At 40.4% G+C, this 6530-nt stretch overlaps 1 non-coding gene across 1 annotated transcript; it reads right to left on the reverse strand.

Annotated features, from left to right (window-relative positions):
* Positions 1-5875: 5875 nt before the first annotated feature.
* LOC131179667 (small nucleolar RNA R71) lies at positions 5876-5982 on the reverse strand. The gene has a single exon (XR_009148555.1). It is a non-coding gene; the product is annotated as a small nucleolar RNA R71 (small nucleolar RNA).
* Between the last annotated feature and the right edge of the window lie 548 nt (positions 5983-6530).

Raw genomic sequence — 6530 nt, forward strand, 5'->3', positions numbered from 1 at the left:
CCCCTCGCTGCTTCCTCTCATAGTGGGTACATAACGATATGGAGGCTAATCCCCCTACTGCTGTGTCTGGAGAACTCCCCACTGATGCTCTAGACTGTCCTCCTCTCTGGCTAAATTGAGACCTCTGTCTCTGGCCCTGGCCCTGGGAACCCTTGGGCCTCTTACTCTCAGAAACTGGTGTACTAGACTAGCCCTATCCAGAACCTCTCTTTCTCTGTCTATCCTTCCTAGACTGCTCATTTTTTCATACTCTTTCTACATTAAGAGCTATGGCCACTAACTTGGAGAAGTCTGTATACCCATGTGCCGTCACTATAAGTCTGAAGTAGACACCATATTTTGGTCAACCCTCAAATGCAATGTTCTTTTAAAATTGAAATTTCATTATGTTTTATTCATCTTAATGTTATATGTTCTCAACTGATGACCCAATCACAGGTCGCTTTTTCAAACTCAGTAATGGCTTGTCTTCGGAATAACTCGATCTCACATTCAAGTTAGATTGCTTTTGGATTGATATTGGATCTCTGGACCATTCAATCTTACATGCTATTGTTTTCCGATCTCTCTATGTTCAAATACCTCAAAATTCTAAATCTGCATATGGTTTTTTTATCAAGTATCTCGCTCGAATTATTCAAACATTTCTCAATAAAGCTAAGGTTTTATCTGATCACTAAATAATGATTCCAACCCTAATAAGCTCAAGTCATTTTCAAATCTTTACAATTCTACTAAATCACTCTTCAAATGTTTCAAGGTTTCAGTTGATATTCAATCACAGCACCGTCCGATCTCATGTTCACGTGTAATGGTTTTCCGATCTCTTGAAGTGGCTTGATGTTTTATGATTAATAACCGTCTCAAGTTTAATTTTAAACTGTATTCAATTGATTAAGTACTTAGGCAATTTGGTTTGGATGTTTTTCGATCTCAACAAGAAAATTGACCATGAAAAAGACTTAGATTCATTTCAAAATATAAAAATATACAAGTCATTCGGCAGGAGGGTCTCCCTTATCCTGCTCTTCAGTTACATTTTCAAGTCCATCATTCCCCCTCTCTCTCTCAGGCTCCTTCTCACTATCTTCGTCAGCTCTTGGGACGAGATCCACCACCCAGGAGAAGTCCTCCTCAGGATGGCGCTTTGTGAGCTCAGTTAGAAGATCGCCATGAGCATTCACATAAGCACCAGCCTCTCTCGCAAGAGCCTCTTTTTCTTTTGCCTTGATCTCTTCAGTAAGTCGAGTGACATCGACAGATTGGCAAGCCCGAGCATCTTCAAGTTCTCACTCCAGTTCAACTATCCTTTCCTCATAAGATTTCACCCGATCTTCTATATCGGCGATGTAGTCCTGGGCAGTAGAGAGTTGGGCCTTAGAGGAAGATGCATCCTAGACCGCCTTCAGAATCTCCTGTCTCAAGAGATGAGCCTTTTCTCTAATCAGATGGTGGTTCACAATAGCCTCCAAACCCAGGCTCATCATTTGAGCCAGGAGATTGTCAATGCTATCTGGGGCCAATCTATTCCGATCTTCTTGAAAACAGATAGCGACGCCCAGGACCTTGGCTGGGTCAGGATTACCCCAAACTGAGCAATTCCTTTCTACAGAATGGATAAGCACCTAAGCACCTAGAGAAAGAGTCCTTACGACCAGTCGGGAAGGTCCCCCTTCTGCACTTGAAGAGACCGATGGAGGTGGAGGTTTGGCCTATCGAGGTAGAGAAGGAACCACCTCTACCTCTGATGCTGGCTACTCTGGAGGTCGGAAAGGATAGCTCGGTACTTCTACCAAGTCCCACCTTGGTGTCTGAGTGACAGTAGAAGTAGCAACTTTCATCTCCCACACTTTCTGAGCGAACTCCCTTTTTCGCTTGTGGATCTCCTTGGAACTCTCACCTCCCGCCATACCTGCATAGAGAAAAAGTTAGTGAGATCACCAAAGTTAGGAGACTGAAAATCTAGATTATACCGATGCCAGGGTCGAGGTAAGAGATTTGCAGCTCATAGTCCTCACGGGTGATCACTCGCATTAACCACCATTTTAGTTCAGCCATAATTGCGTCCAAACATGAGTACTTGTGAGTGGCCGCCTGATCCTTCAACTCCTTTACCATGGCATCCTCATCTTTATTTAGGGCGATCTTCTTTGGAACTAAAGGAACCAAATACTGCCAACTATGTGGGATGCCCTCAAAGCCATTCGGGTCCTTACTCCTCAATATGAAAAATCGATCATTTCAATTCTTCAATGAAGAAGGGAGATCGGTGAAGAACCCGCAGTTTAGCTTGGCTTGAAAAAACCAATATTCATCGTCCTTCCACTGAGCGAGCCTATGCAACTCGGCAAAAACCTTCGCTGTAGGCCCTAGCTTCTTAGCTCAGCATAAACCTCTGAAAGCCACCAGAGTCTGCCAGGAGTTTGGATGCACCTAGGCTACACAGACATGGTGGAACTTCAGAATGGCTCTATTGGTTCAGGTGAAACCGAAGCCTGGCTTTCAATTGTTCTTCATATACCATGATCAGGTTAGTTTCTTCAAAGAAATGATTAGCTCGGAGATCACCATGACATCTGATAAGTTCAAAGGAGTCAGTCAAAAGGTTGTACTCTTAGCAAATAGACTGGAGATCGGTCTCCTTGAGAACCGATGGCCACTCGTCCATGGGTAAGTTCTCTTTCCTTGAAGACGATGCTTGTTTTGACTTGGTCGCCTGACCATGGGCTGGGATAGTGGTTGTAGAATGTTCAGGTTGCTCATTGGGTCTGGCCACCTCACCTTTGTTCAATGTCCACGAGATATGAACAGAAAGAGGACTGGCAGCTCTCTAACCGTCGGTACCACTCATTTTCAAAAATAAAAGATAAAATCGATCAGAAAAAGATTAAAACTCTTACCGTAGTATAAAACAGTGCCAGAAAACTTTAGAAGGTAGGAAAGAATGTAAGTAGTTGCTCAGAGAATCTCAAAAAGGCGTTAGTAGACAAATGGCCCACGCTCCTCCCTATTTATACTTGCTTGAGCATTAAATGCTTACGCAGCCCCAAGAGATGCATCGATTAATGGGATTGGGCTATTTTGATGACTCATTAATGGAGAATTCCAGAAACATGGTAGGGAGATTGGATATTTAAAGAACGATCAGGAGAGATCGGTCTATGAGTGTGAGTTATGAGATCAGATCAAATATAGTTATAAGAGATTAGAAAATAATGCAATAATAAAATAAAATAAACCATCAATTTTGAATAAATAAAACTTCATTTCATTTCCAAAAGGTCAGATCACATCATTTAGGCGATCTCTCAAGATCAACAATTACAAATTTCCTTCCACTACATTGTACCTATCTTGTTCCTGCGGATCTAACCACTCCCTATTTCAAGATGCCATTCAAGAGATACATGGAGATGGGGAAGGTAGCCCTCACCAACTATGGGAAAAGACCATGGGAAGCTCGGTGTCTTTGTTGATGTCATCGACCAGAACTGAGCTACGATCGGGCCCTCGAGATGGTTGATACACTTGAATTGTATAGATGTTTTTAAGCACATTTGTATACTATCTCACAACATTTAGGCAAGTATTTTTATGCATAGTAGTTGATTTCATTAGTTTTTGTAATTTCTATTGTCAAGCCCTTAATTCCATGTTTTCTACATCATTTCAGGTGTTTGGTTGAAGCCCCAGTATAGGAGTGCAAAAAGAAGCTTGGAGAGGTCAAGAGACTGAGCATTACTGCTGATACAAAGTACACGGGTCATGTAAGCCAAGCCCCAGACCTGTGTAACCTTCTGCCAGAAGAAAGCCAGATACCCAATGGAGAAACAAAAGTACATGGGTGGTGTAATTAGACCCGTGTAATCTACAGGAACCCGTGCAAGTCTCTACCGGGCATAAGCTTGAAGAACCTTATGGGAACAATAGTACATGGCCTATGTAACCAGGCCCGTGTAGTTAGCGCAGACTCGTGTAACTCTCTGTGCCAATGCAAGACTCCGCAGTTCCACTCTAGCAAGTTACACGGCCCATGTACTATGCAGCAACCAATTTTATAACTCGAATTCCTACTCTTGTTTTCTGATTCAAATGAGACTCCTAAAGCCTTTTGGACTCAAAATGACCTAACCCTAGAGCAACCATTATAAATAGAAGAGAAAACATCAGAAAAAAGGGGGCTCTCTTTTATCTTTTACAGCACTTTTGAGGAGTTTTGAAGGAGAGAAATCCACACTTTGCACTCTCTCCAGCCATCTCGAGGAGAGAAACATCAGTACCAAAAGGAGTTTTCTAGCTGAAGCTCCGCAAGATCAAAGCTGCAAACTCTCTTCGGTTCCTTCATTTCATCTCCCTAGACAGATTTTTATTGTTTTATTTCTTCTACATGGTTTTCTTTTTATTGTTTTTACCGTTTATCATGATTTGTGCTGAACTCACCATGAGTGAGTAGTTTTCTTATTCTGGATTTGGGAGAGTAATGCTTGTAATTATTACTATGGATGAATACTAAGTTTTATTTATTGGATTTGAGATTCATTCCTTGATTTAATTTCTTGTAATCTTAATGCATGCTATGTGCTGGTACCCACTAAGCCATGATTGTAGATGTTAATTGAAGGATTGAAAGGTGAAGATTAATATTAGAAAATCAAGATCTTGAACATGGGAATTCTGACCTAGACATCGGCTGATACCTTTGTGGAACTTCAAAATTGGTCAAAGATCTTAAAGGACTAAGCCATGATTGTAGATGTTAATTGAAGGATTGAAAGGTGAAGATTAATATTAGAAAATCAAGATCTTGAACCTGGGAATTCTGACCTAGACATAGGCTGATACCTTTGTGGAACTTCAAAATTGGTCAAAGATCTTAAAGGATTTTAATTAATTTGATCACCATGAAAGTTGGGTTTGAGTTAATTACAATACACCCTAGGTGCCTTGAGAGAGGATTTAGGATAACTTAGGACTGATTTCCATCAAGGAAAATGATCCTTAATTCAGTAAATAAACGAGATAACATCCCTAGTAAGATTCAAGTGTGAAATCTTAATTCAAGAATTGTTTCAAATAAATCATTTTGTTCTAGTGTTTAAGGTTAACAACCTTTATTCCTTGCTAATCAAATTCCTCACGGGAATGATACTCTACTCCTTACTTTATTACTTGTTAGCGATCCGTGTACTTGCGGGGATGTAAAATCAGCCAAACAAGTTTTTGGCCCCATTGCCAGGGACTTTTGGCTTTATTAATGTCAAGCGAAAGACAATTAAATTGATTTAGGCAATTATATTTATTATTTAATTTTATTTTACTGGTTGTATTTCTCTTCTTTTCTCTTAGGTGCCCGATCTGGTATATGATCAGAAGAAGGCCAGAAGAAGAAATTTTGGACTGTGATATGGACATAGACAGAACTCTGAGAGCCATCAGGAGGGAAAGGAAACATCAAGAGCACGGTCAAGGAGATCCTGAAATTCCAACCATGGCCGATAATAATGACAGACCAAGACTCTTGAGAGATTACGGAGCACCATCTGTCCAAAGATTTCAGCCCAGTGTCACTAGACACACAGTGGAAGCCAATAACTTTGAATTAAAACCAGCATGGCTCCAAATGATTCAACAAACCCAATTTGCAGGTTCACTAATAGAAGACCCACACTATCACCTATAATGCTTTCTTGCCCTATGTGACACATTCAAGATGAATTGAGTGTCTAATCAAGCAATAAGACTCAGAGCATTCCCATTCTCCCTTCGGGACAGAGCAAGGAAGTGGTTACTTTCTCAACTGGCTGGAACATTCACCACTTGGGAAAACCTCTCTCAAGCTTTTCTAGCAAGGTATTTTTCACCTGCAAAGACTGCAAAACTGAGGCTAGAGTTCAACACCTTTAGACAAAAGGAAGGAGAATTACTTTATGACGCATGGGAAAGATATAAAGACCTGCAGAGGGAATGTCCACACCATGGCATAGAGGATTGGCTATTAGTGCAAAATTTCTATTATGGGTTGCTACCCTCTACAAGGAGCACAGTTGATTTAGCTGCAGAAGGTGATTTAATGGAGAAAACAGTGACACTGTAACACCCCTCACCCGTCTACAGTGTAGCGGAGCAAGGCGTGCTACACGGCGTGCCGGAGCACCTGATCTTATTCGATTTCATTACAGTTATTGATTACTTGTTCAAAAGCTTTATCTAAGGTTTAGGCTATTTTTACTGTTTATCAAAATCTAACTAATTTGGAAATTTCAAAAATTTTAACGACAGTCCAGCAGAGAGCCGGCTGTAATTTGGACTAACAGTTTTTCTGAACCTGCCAAAAACAATTTCAATATATATACTCAATTCGTAACTCAGATTATCTCAAAGCATTCTCAACAGTTTCTCAAACTCAGATATAGTCTCAAAATTTCTCAAACTCAATCTCATTCAGAATCATTATGATTAGATAATCAACTCAAATATCAGAATTCTTATATTTAATTAACTTATATAATTTGCCTATTAAGTACATAAAT

The sequence above is a fragment of the Hevea brasiliensis genome, chromosome 4 (assembly GCF_030052815.1).
Source record: "Hevea brasiliensis isolate MT/VB/25A 57/8 chromosome 4, ASM3005281v1, whole genome shotgun sequence".
Lineage (NCBI taxonomy): Eukaryota > Viridiplantae > Streptophyta > Magnoliopsida > Malpighiales > Euphorbiaceae > Hevea > Hevea brasiliensis.